This window comes from Gossypium hirsutum, chromosome D06 (assembly GCF_007990345.1).
Source record: "Gossypium hirsutum isolate 1008001.06 chromosome D06, Gossypium_hirsutum_v2.1, whole genome shotgun sequence".
Classification (NCBI taxonomy): Eukaryota; Viridiplantae; Streptophyta; class Magnoliopsida; order Malvales; family Malvaceae; genus Gossypium; species Gossypium hirsutum.
In genome coordinates this window covers 50194910-50208311 of record NC_053442.1, presented here as the reverse complement: position 1 = coordinate 50208311, position 13402 = coordinate 50194910, and the positions used below count along the sequence as shown (strand labels likewise).

Here is a 13402-nt window from a genome sequence, read left to right as displayed (position 1 = left end):
ATTAAGTACGACTTTGCTGAGGCATTACTAAAAGTAAAGGTAGATTCTTAGTAATCCCAACCTTCCAATCAACATCGTAGACCTTCAATCTGTTGTCGCAGCATCTTTTCCATAACATTATTAGTTATTTATTTATTCACTTGCATTTTTTTCACGTAATTATTCTCGTAATTCCCATTACATTTTTGCTCTTGCTTTCCCTTAGTATTTTCCAATATCAATCAATATACATTTTGCACTCATCCTTATTATTTTAATTTATCACTGCGTACTTAACTCAGTTTTACCATAACATTAATCATTATCATAACTTGACCATTTTTATACCTAATCTGATCCCTATGGAGATGATCTTACTTATCACTTTATTACATCACTTTATTACTTTATTCAACGTGTATACTTCCACAATTCAAATATCATATTCACACGTGACGATACACGATAGTTCGGTTGATTTCATCTCTTGAACTGTAAGTGGTCTCTTTATTGTTTTGATCATGTTAGCTAGAGATGATACTTGGGCTATCAATGAAGTGATTGCAGCGAGCTCCACAGTACTAGCAGCTCTCCTACTAGTCTCAACTCTCCTGGTAGGATATCGATAATCATTATTTGCTATCCTTTCCAAAATTTCATATGCTTCATTATAGGATTTATCTAACAAGGTACCATTGGTAGAAGCATCAACTACCGTCCTTGTATACATATTTAACCCATTATAAAACATTTCCATCTGTGTCCAGTGCTGTAATCCATGCATCGGACATTTCTAAAGCAATTTATTAAATCTTTCCCAAGCTTCATACAATGTCTCATCATCTGATTGTCAAAAATATGTTATGTCATTTCTAAGCTTAGCATTCATAGTAGGCGGATTATATAAAAAACCTTTGGCAAAGATCATTCCAAGATGTCACCGTTCCTGATGGCAAAGCATTCAACCATGCTCTGGCACGATCTTTTAATGAATATGGAAATAGTTTAAGTCGTAGGGTGTCTTCAGGAACACCCTGTTGCCTGAACAAATCAGAGACTTCTAGGAAAATTCTTAAATACAGCCGTGGATCTTCAGTAGGAAACCCACTAAACTGTCCTACCATTTACAACATCTAAAACATTATCAGTTTCAACTCAAAATGCAAAGCTAGAATTTGTGGTCTGACTATCCCTAGGTACAAATCATCCAGAATTGGTACTACATGCTCACAAATGGGCTTGTCTCAGTCATCTATCACAGGAGGAATAGGCATGTCAACATCCTGGCCATTCAGATGGAATGGATCTTCCATACCTGGATCATTTCTAATCCTAGCCATATCTCACAGTTCTCTTCTCCTTCTTCTCAAAGTTGTCTCGATTTCTAGGTTAAGAGGATATTTGTCGATAGTAGGAATGCCTCTTCTCAAACACTGATGGCAATCCTGTAGGAATTATATACAACTATCTTAAATAAAACTAATGGAACTAAATAAAATAACAAAACAAAATTTCACCAAATTGTTGATCCCCAACAACGACGCCAAAAACTTATCATGTGTGAATATAGTATGTGAATTTTACAAGTATACACGTTGAATCAAGTAATATAATGATAGGTAATATCATCTCCATAAGGATCATTTAGGATTAATTTGGTTATCTTACTGCTATAAAGTGTATGAATTATGTTGTGGTAAAACAGTGAAAGAAATGTAATGATAATTAAAATGACGTCGATGTATGCAAAATGTAAACAAACAAATATAAAAAACATATATACTATTTCAAAGATATCAGGGCAAGAATGAGAGGATCAAATCTGTTGAATGAGAAGGTTGGAACTACTAGGAATCTACCCCTATAAACAAAAAATTCCTCAGAAAACTCTTACCCATTTTACTACACAGAACGGATCTAAGATAGTCTGCTTCTTTTGAGAGCAGGACCTTAGCTTACCCCACCTAAAGCAATATATTTCTATAGGCCTCATATGTGATTCCCAACACCGATTTCTCTTCGTTATGTATAACATTACTCTATGTCTAGAAATTGCTATAGGTATTTTGTTGAACAACCACTTGTATCATTCAATTTCAGTCCAACTAACCTAACCTTTTCAAAATTAGATTATGTTTATAAGCATACTAAATATTCATCTATGTCTAGAGTTTGCATGCATGCAATTCAAGAAGAACAAATTGAATGAAATAGTAAAATCGATCATATCAAAGCTTCAACATTAATGGAAAATTAAAGTATCATCCAGTAAACCCAACCCAATGAGATTTAGCTCATGAGTTGATTAATCAAATCCAAATTTGAAATACCATTCAACATCTTAAACAATTTGTGACAGCCCAAAATTGACCCTAGTCGGGAAGTGGTTTCGGGACCACAAAACCGAGTTATGAAAATAATTAATTGTTATATTCTACGTTTATTATGTGTGTACATGCATATGTGGAAGTTTCATTCCCTAATTTTGCCAATTGCATGAGGAATTATTAAATAGGGATCAACATGAGACATGGTAAAATATGATAGGCTAATTTTAAAGGGCTTATTAGTGCATGTCAACACAAAGGTGGACTTGCATGTCAAATTGCCCAATTTCCTTATAGTGGCCGGCCAAGGTGGGTTGATGATGGGCAATATATTTGTGAAATTGATATTGGGTTGTGGGATTTAATGAATAAAAGAAAAGAATAAAAAGAAAGCAAATGAAAAAAAAAGGCTTCATCCTTGTCTTCTTGGCCGAATTGAAGGAAGGAATAGGGGCAAAGAACTTTCGGCCATTTGAATGCTTAATAAGGTTAGTATATTGTGTTAAAGTTGTGAAATTTTAGCTTGTTTTAGGTTAATTATCATGGTTCTTACTTAGACCATGCAAAATTTTTAACTTTGATGGATGGATGGAGCATTCGGCTATGGCTATTAAAGAAGGAAATTTGATTACTTCCTTTAAGTTTTGATGAAGAATGTGTTGAGGAAAGAAATTGATCTTGCTAAAAATATAAATTCTAAATGCTCATATATGTAATACCCAAATAAAAATGCTTGATGTCTTGAACAAATATTGTTTCGATGGGTGGAATGAGTAATGTCATGTATAGGTTTCGGCTATGGATTTTCATGTTTAATATTTTTATGTTGGTGTTCAAATTGGAAATGGATGTTAGTTGTGCTATAACACTTGCTTAATGATGAAAGGATCATGAGCTTAGGGCTTGAGAGGCATTCGGCTTTGGAGTAAAAATAATAGAAATGGTGTTTAGTCAATGCAAGTGTCCATACTTGTAGAATGTATTGAGTGTTGCAATCGGCCTTAACATAGACATGTGTGTGTTCGGCCACATAAATGAGCACCTAAGTTGATGTGTATGTTCGGCCAAAGGTAAGCATGTTGATGGCTTTATCTTGACTTAGAAGGTTCGGCTAAAGGGAAAATTAGCTAATATGTCGAATTTGATTCGTGAATTCGTACATATGTGACTCTAATGTCTAATGTGTATATGGACTAAGTACCTTGAGGTTCTCTTTTGATGTTCGAGTGAATTGTATTGAATCATTTGATGTGATTAAAAATGCATATGACCATTGTGTATTTGAGCTAAAAGGTGGCCATATGACCTATCAAACTCCTTGTCATATTCGGCCATAAGCTAGCAAAATGAGACTTTAATGAGTCAAATTTGTTTGATTTAGCTCAAGGAGTTAAAGGAGGTGAATCGAGCAAAGGCAAAGAAAAGGTCATCGAGTAGCCGAGTTGGAACCGTCTTACCCAACACAAGGTAAGTCATTAAGCATGTAGTTGGTATTATTTCAAATGGTCATAATGTTTATGTATTGATGCTGAATGGAATGAATAAATATACATATATATATATATATGCATGTACGTATGTGATGATGAAATTGTTGAATGAAAAGAAAAGAGGTAAGATGTACTGAGTTGTTGATCTCGGCACTAAACGTGCGGGTATAACCATTTATGACCATGAGATTGGCGCTAAGTGCGCGGGATTAAATTGTACAGCACTAAGTGTGCGATTTGACTATGTTGCACTAAGTGTGCGAAATGAATATGATGCACTAAGTGTGCGAATTGACCATGCGGCACTAAGTGTGCGAGTTTGACTATGTAGCACTAAGTGTGCGATTTGATTACGTAGCACTAAGTGTGCGAGTTGATTATATAGCACTGAGTGTGCGGACTCAATATACATTCGTGAATCATTATGGACACTATGTGTGCGACACTATTGAGTCGATCGCGGACAGCGGATCGGGTAAGTGTCTTGAGTACATGGCTAATAGGTGCTATGCTTATCCTTGGTGTTGAGCTCGGTAAGTTTGAACCTATGTGACAACTATACTTGAAGTCACGTACATAAAATTTATCGTAGGATGGGTGAAAGGCCGTTTAGTCGTTTGATTGTAACGAAAATAAATTGATTTATGAAAATGCTTCAATGTCCTATTGATGAGTATATGGAATGTGAATGCATGAATTGATATGAAATTGAATCGATAGGTTGGAGGAACTATGGTATGGTTCGGAATGGATGGAGTAATTAGCCTCGTTCCATTTTGTTTTCTCTTGTGATAATGTTATTGATGGATGGTAGTGCATAGCTTATGACTTACTGAGTTATAAACTCACTCGGTGTTTCCTTGTCTCCTATTCTAGGTTTCTTGGACACATCTCTTTTTGCGTGATCGGGCCGTCATCGAAGTCATCACACCGGATAGCAAGTTTTGGTACTTTCTTCTTAGTTGGCTTAGAAGAACATTTTGGCATGTATAAGCTATTACGTAGTGTTTGAACTTTGGCATGTAAACTTTAAGCCATGCGAAAATGGCACGAATGTTCGATTGAGTTGGATCAAGGGTAGGCATGAAATGGACCTAGTTACTTTCGTAACAGATGCTGGCAGCAGCAGTGTCATGAGATTGAAAAATCACTAAAAATTGTAGGAGTGGAATTAATTGATGAATAAATTATGTAATCGAAGCTCGATGAGTCTGTTTTCATGAGGAAGTAATGAAAAGATCATATGGGCAGTATATTAAGAAATAATCAGATTTTTGTGGGACAGGGCCATAACGGTTTCTGGATTCCCTGCTCCGACTTTGGAAATTCATTATAAATTAACCAGAGATAATCAGGGGTCGTACCATATATGTATAGATTCCTCTCTGAGTCTAGTTTTCATAGAAACAAACGGCATCAGTATTGAAGCCCCGTGCAGGGAGATATCCAAGTCGTAATGGGAAAAGGTCAGTGTAGTCGACCCCTGCAACATGGGAGACTTTGACTAATAAACTGTACTAATTGGCCCGACCAAAAATTCTAGAAAAAAATACATAGATGGGCACATGAGTCTAGTTTCTGGGAAAAATTACGAAACTGATTTTCGAGTTACGAAACTCAAGATATGATTTTTAAAACGACTAGTACACAGATTGGGCAGTGTCTGGAGAATAAATTTTATAAGGGGTTAAAGTCAGTTAACACCTCGTGTTCGACTCCGGTGTCGGTTTCGGGTTCGGGGTGTTACACAATTAGTCGCACAAAGAAGCAATGTAAAAGAAAATAAGGAAGAACTTTAGGAAGCATGCTTTCGTTGATACAACCCTCAATTGGGACGTTGATATGTTTCGCAAAGACCTAGTTGACTGCTTTCATCCTCTTCTCGCATTTTGCTCCGCATTTTAGCTACTACTACTACCCTTTATTTTCGCCTCAAGATCCTTCCTTTGAGAAAGGCTTGTTTTCTCTCTCTTCCTATTTTCCGGATCTCCCTCACTTTTTATAAGGTAGATCCCTCTCTTAGCACACAATTTTTCCTCCCTCTTCTTTAAGTACATCTTTTTCGTATAAGTACAGTTGGCTGAGAGTGGCATGAATTGAGTGTTGACTCGGAGTCTTCCTGGAATTACCATGGCATTAATGTTGGCAATCTGTCCAACCTTTTTCCATGACAAAACTTCACTTCTTCATTTCTTTTCCTCATTCTACACCTGTCATTTAAACAGAAACAAATCCTTTCCACTCACAAGTAAAAGTAACATAATAACATTTAGGCACAATCCAAGCTTCGTGATGCAATGTTCTAAAAACACTAATATAATATCCTAAAATGAAAATACATCTACTTAAGTACAAACAATTAACCAAGTCTAGAGGTCTGAAATGTAACTTTTTTCAAGACTTATCAGTCGTAATTTAATCCAAAATCACTAATCGTCATTTATCGTTCAATTTAAATTATACCAAACATGAAAATTAGTTAACATGTCATCAAAAGAAACAATTAACAAGTTTAAAAAATAGACGAACTTACCTAGACAAAAAGAGTTATGAATTCGATGCCAACAACTAATCCATTAATTTAGCTTTTCCACTATTTGAGTTCGATTAATTTATTTCTTGATCTAAATAATAATTTCCACTCAATTAATCAATTCAAAAAACTCATATAACCAAACTTAAGCTTATAAGCCCTTTCATTAAAAATTTAGAAAATTACCCCAACATTTTACCCTTTATCCAATTTAGTCCTTAAACCCAAAACTTACAAATTAACCACAATTTATGCTAGTCAAATTTATTAGGGTCTCTCTATAGCCCGTATTTATCATTTTTCTCAAAAGTTTCTTGAAATTTTACCATTTAAACAATTTAGTCCTTTACATTAAAAATCACTAAAAACTAATTTACTAAATAGTCCTGTTTAACAACCAAATTTAATAACCAATCATCAAGCTTCAAAAAAACCTCACACTCATCATTGGCATAACCTATAGCATTTAACAAATTTACAAATTAACCCCCAGCTTAGCTACTTCAACGATTACAAAAACATAAAAATCACTAAAAACAAGTAAAAATTACATACCATCAACAAAGCTTGGTCGAATGTTTCTTTAACTAAAATGGTAGTTTCAATTTTGTCAAGAACAAATGAAGGAGATGATGAGTAATTTTGCCTTTGTTTTCTTTTAATTTTTATTTAATTATTAATTTACAAATTTACCCTTTAAAAATTAGTTTAATTTCATGCTACAACACTCCGAAAATCGTCCACTAACTACCTATGTGATATAATTACCACTTAAGCCCATCAATTCATATTTTTATAGTTGTTTAACACTTTTAGTTAATAGAAACTCACTTTTGCATCTTTTACGATTTAGATCTTTTTACTTAATTAACTATCTAAATGTTAAAATTTTAAAACTGAATTTTAATACGACATTGTAATAGCCCAATTTACCCGGGCTTGTATAAATAACAAAATAATAATAATAATTAGTACAGTCCAAAATCAAATACAGTGGCCCAAATGCTTAAATGCTAACCCACTAAGGCCCATTAAAATTTAAACCCAATTTGCCTAGACCCTAACCCAATCACGAAGCGGCCCAACGCAAAATCAGAAGCTAAAACCCTAGCAGCTTCCAGCGCCGTTCTCCCTAGCCACGCGCGCCTCCGTACGGCCACCTCCGTACCGCCACATCGGTCTCCGTACGCTGTACCTGCAAGAGGGACAAGCAAACAAAAAAGAAGAAGCAAAAATCGACAGCAAAAAAAAGGAAAATAAGAAACAGAGCAAAATACATTTTCTTTTGTAATTTTCATTTTATTTTCGGCTATGTAAAGCCATTTTTCAGCGTTTGTAAGGTTACACACACACGATATCAATACAAAAAGAAAAAAGACATTTTTTTGAGTTTTTTGAAGGTGATTCTCCGATTTCCTTTTTTTCTCTCTTCTTCTTTTATTTCTTAGATTTTTTTACTATTATGAACAAAAAATAATAATAGATTGATTTTTAAAAGAGTAATGGCAGATTTCACTTTCTGATATAATGCAAATCATTTTTGCTCCTCTACGAAATCCAAAAAAGAGAGAAAGTGAGAGGATCTTACCATTGTAGGCGTTGTCGGAGTTCCTATTCATTCCGTCTAAATTGGAGTCGAAGGGGTTGAAACGACGAAGAGAGACATAGGTTTTGTGGCGTAAGTTTTGAAAATGGCAAGGGGTTTCTGATTTAGGGTTTGAAGTGGCCTTTATATAGTCTAAAAAACGACGTCGTTTAAGCCCGGTTCCAATGGCTCCAAAACAACACCGTTTGGTGGTTTATGGTTAGCACGGTGACCCGACCCGGGGAGGATCCGCGCATTTTTGTTGTGTGGTCTATTTGCGCCTCTGATCCCTCTATTTCACTCCATCATTTTAATTTCATTTTTGTTGTTCTTTTGTTTTTTTTAATTTCTCGCATGAATTTTGAATTTGTTTCAATTCAATCTTGATCTAAACGCCGCGTTTTGGGGGAAGGGAGTATTTCCTGCTTGGTCCCCAAGGTAATTCGCGCATTATATTTTGGCCCTCTGTTTTGTTTTATTCTCATTTTTTCCTTGTAATTTTGTTTAAAACTCAATTTAATCCTCTTTGTTATTTGTTTTTTTTATTAATTAGTTTAATCTTCTTTATTATTATTATCATTGTCGCCACTAGCCTTATCGATATTGTAATTATGTTATTTATATTTTATTTATCTATTTATATATATGTATATATTACTTTACGTACTACACTTCAAATTTTTTTCATATATATTACAATCATATATATTAGCGTTAAATTTCATTATGCATTATTTTTAAATCACAATATATTATTAACATCATAAATTTTTATGTATTATTAGCTTAGATTTATTATATATTTATTCTTAAATTTATTATTTATTATTATTTCAGATTTATTAGGCATTATTTTAAAAGAAAAATATTATGTATTGGTATATATATATTGTTCATTTTAAGACTTTGGCATGTATAATTTATTGATTGTGATTTCTCTTGTTGCCACTGTTTTCTTAGTATACGTTTTAAAATTGATTATTAATTCATTTGAAGTTTAATTGGTAATATTGATGTTTGCATAATAGGATTAAAATTATTGTTGCTATTCTTGTTAACATTTATCTATTGCTTAGTCATTATTTTTTAGTGTGTGTTTGGATTACCAATTATCTCACACTTTACCTTTCAATCGCGTTACATTAAAGATTACGCCTAATATCGTTTAAATATCAAAATCATTTATACAAGAGACTTTCAAGACAACACGACACTCGGAATTTGGGATCCTCGAGAAGATTGTGTCCTAACTTACTGGATTCCAATCTTCCTCGAGATCTAGGAAACCGAATATCTTCTTTAATTAAAACATCAATAAAAAAGCTCATTCTCGGGAATTTGATACATTGTGCCCTCACGCATTGGGTATGACATGTCGTTTTCTCGAGACAAGGATTCTTCTAAAAATAAAGGCAATATTCTGTATTTGGAATTTTGAGAAACTGAACCATAACTTACTGGGTTTTGATCTCTTCATTTGAACCAAATAATCAGATATCCTTCTCAAAATGCATAGGTTTTAAAAGTCAAAAGATGAACTTAATTTTGAGGATTTAAAATGTTGCACTATAACTTACTGAGTGTGACAATTTATTTCTTTGAAATGAGTGAGCCTCATCATCCAATTTATTTCATTCAAATTTTCTTTTCAAAGGTTCGTATTTTAAAATCGTTTCAAATTCTCGACACTAAAAAATTAAACAATCAATTCAGTACCAATTTTGGGCGTTACGAGGGTGCTAACCCTTCCTCGTGTGTAACCAACTCCCAAACCTATTTCTCAAAATTCGTAGACCTAAAATCGTTTTCAAGGAGATCCGATCACACCTCATTAAAGATCGGTGGTGACTCCAATTTTCATTTTTAAGTCGACTACTAAATTTTTGTTAATAAAAAAATGGTTTCGACAGACATTGTAATAATTCTAGAAATAATAAAATAATAAAATACTAACTCACTCATCGGAATTGTAATCTTAAAACCAATGTTTTCGACACAACCAAAAATAGGTTGTTACAAGTCTTAGGATTCTCGTACCAATTTTGATTGCAAATATCTGTAGTTAGTACGATTACACGCCATCGTACTACAAGGCATGGGTCACAAAACAGAAGGTTATGAAGAAGATGCATAACGAGTGGGATATATGATTTGTGGAAATGCTATCAAGTATTGAATCAGTACATCCCAAGTTTCGTAATCAATCTACAAATGGAGCCTACGTACTTCTACGATCATTTAGTTCAAGGGAAAAGAGTTTTCCATCATTTCTTTTAGACTTTCAAGCAATGCATCACAACATTTCGATATTGTAAGCCATTAGTACAAATTGATAGGAAGTTCATTTTCAAGAGATATGAGTATCTGTTGTTGTTGGTTTTTGCACAGAATGGTAATCGAAAAATCCTGCCAATAGCTTTTGCAATAACGTTGGAAGAATTCGCAGATGATTAGATTTCTTCTTGAAAAACTTGAGAAGACATGTTGTTTCGCAACCCGATATATGTGTCACCTTTTATACAGGACCTGGAATACAGGCTGCAATTGAATGGCATGGAAGCCTCTGGGACCATATACCCCATAGGTATTGTATACGACATATAGGGTCTAACTACATAGGGCAATACCATTCGGATGTTGAACGACAACAAATTATTAACATGGGTATTTAGTTTCCACTATTTCCTATATCATTCCTTATCATATACAATGTTTGCATTCATGAATATACTAGCTATTTTCTTCGAAAAGGTATGAGCTCATTTAATATCGTTTTTATGAAATGTTAGAAAACTTGCGGACCACTAACGAGCAAGGTGCAGGGTACCTCGATAGGATACCTTTCAAGTAGTGGACCCAATTGTATGATGGAGGTCTACAATAAAAGCACATAACAATGAACCTAGTAGAATGCATATAACAATTGTATGATGCGTCATTTACTGATAACCTCAGTGGTCAATGAAACATATTTTTGTTTGGCAGCCTTATATCCAAAGTGAGCAGAAAAATATGTTGAATAGATACAGGGCAGTCACTTTTGGTTAGAGGATGTGATAAAAGAAACTAGAAAAAATGTAGAAAGAGTGAATTCTATGTCTGCGGTGTGTCACTCACGTCAAAATCTAATATTTCGGGTTATGAAGTTCAATAAACCCGACCAAGGTATTATCGGGGGATCCTACCGTGTATACCTAAGACAAAGGACTTACAAGTATGGGAGATTTCAAGCACTTTTTCTCTATCCACACATGTGCCTCGACGCGTCTAGATTGCATGAGTTTTGTTGACAAAGTGTACAAACTAAAACGCATGTATAACGTATGGAAATGTGAATTCCCACCGATCCCAAATGAAAGCATGTGGCTAGCTATATTAAGTGCTCTATTCGAGTTGGTACCAAATATTTCGTTGCATCACAAGCCAAAAGGCCGATCAAATTCTACTCGAATATGCGACAATATGGATATTTGGGATAGCACTGACCAACTGAGGTTATGCAGTTATTGTAGGAACCCAGGGCATACGAGGCCAACATATCCACACATGGGAGAAACATTAAGGTTAAGACTTCTAGAATATGCCCAAAGACCAATCATGAGATGATTGTAATAACATACTTGTTTTATCTCGTTTATTAATATAAGGCATTGCCATTATTATTTCAGTTTATTTTATGTGTATATAAATAAATTGTTTTATAATAATATCCTGAGAATAATATGATTATTCTTAAAAGGTCCTTAGTCGAGTATTATTGTGGGCTTGGACAACAATGATGCATTAAGACTAACGTGTAGTTTATTGATTACAAAGTGTTGTCATTGACATGGGATGTCAAAATCAATACATGAGTATGTGTGTTAGAGAACAACATTTTGGACTGACCCGCTATGAGTATGTTTCTTGGATTATTATGTAATAGTCAAAACATTACTCATAGTAATTACTATGTATACGAACTTCAGACTTGAGATCATCATTATCCCAACATTGTGAGTTGTATATTTTGATATAGTCAAACGTCCACCATAACTAGTTGTTCTATAAAGGCTGATGTTGGATATACCACAATCTATGTAGTGGAATATGGTTGATCAATATAGAATTTGTCCCTCCTACATAATGGGTGCAATATCTTAGGTCACTTGATTAAGTAAGATTAGAAATGCATGGCCACTCGAATAAGTTGATATGAGATATCATACTTATTTGTTTATCATAATCTACTCAAGATATCAAGAAACATTAGATGGACTATGCGAGTGTGACTATTCCATGACTTGTGTTCATTCTAGATATAAAGGACAAAAAGATTTAATACATGAAGGGTTAATCACAGAGAGGTTATGTCAAATCATAACTTCTTTTAACTTAGGTAGTAATAATGTATTGCTAGATGCCACTCATTGTTTGTAATATTAGAATCATTCTAGTATTACTCCTAACATTACAAAAACCTATAGGGTTACACTCTATGGTTGAAACGAACGGAATCTAAACATACTTGGTATTGTTTTTAGCAATCACATAAATTAAATTGATTATAGAATTAATTTTATTGAGCAATTAAATATCGAACGAATTATATATACAAATATGTTGTACATATAATGAGAACATGGTTAAATTAATATATATGAATTTGATTTGTCTAAAATTTAACTAAACATAATTTACCGAAATCCTTGCCATAATTATTGTAATTGTAATTTTTCGGTCAAACATTATTATAATTATGGTAATTATAATTATTATATTCGATTAATTATTATAATGAATTTTGATTCATATTAAAATATAAACCATTCTCGAATTAAGAAATATAGGGTTTTTAAGAAAACCTAATATACCTGAATAAAAAAAGAGAGGTCTAACAGTCGTTATATAGTGAATAATCTCTAAAAAGTTTAAGAGATTTCTTGTCGTTCATTATCACACCGGATGGATTACGTAAAGGCCGAAACTTTTCATAGGGACTTGGAATCGACATACAATTGCGTAATCAATTTCACAACAATTATCTTTTGTTTTCCAGACAATTAAAGGTAATCATTCATACCCTTCTCACTCTGATTCGTTCCTCGCACATGGATCCCTGGATGTGATCGTCGGATTTAATTTTTCCACTGCGTCGTGGGGTGTACCGGTGTTCTTACAAAGACCTCATTAACACATTTATTTATTCTTTTTATAGAAAATTTGTTCATTTTTCATTACTCTCATTTTTTGGTAAATTGTGAATATAGATATATTATTGACATAAAATACAGTAGAATACAATATAAAATTTTTTTATTTTTCGTAGGTTGCAAAAAAAATAAGTATACATTTAACTACTTCTACCACCAGCGTGCACCCAAGTGGAGAGAATCAACACTTATATGATAATCAAATCAGAAGAACTACATATGGTGTCTGCAAGTGTGACAGGTCAATTGTAATATAATTTGTACAAAGGGGTACAAGAGTGCTCTGAGGATTAAAC

The 13402-nt window shown here is 33.6% G+C and overlaps 1 non-coding gene across 1 annotated transcript; it reads left to right on the top strand.

The window, feature by feature from the left end:
• The first annotated feature begins 752 nt into the window (after positions 1-752).
• Positions 753-859, top strand: LOC121218791 (small nucleolar RNA R71). The gene has a single exon (XR_005915268.1). It is a non-coding gene; the product is annotated as a small nucleolar RNA R71 (small nucleolar RNA).
• Positions 860-13402: the final 12543 nt, after the last annotated feature.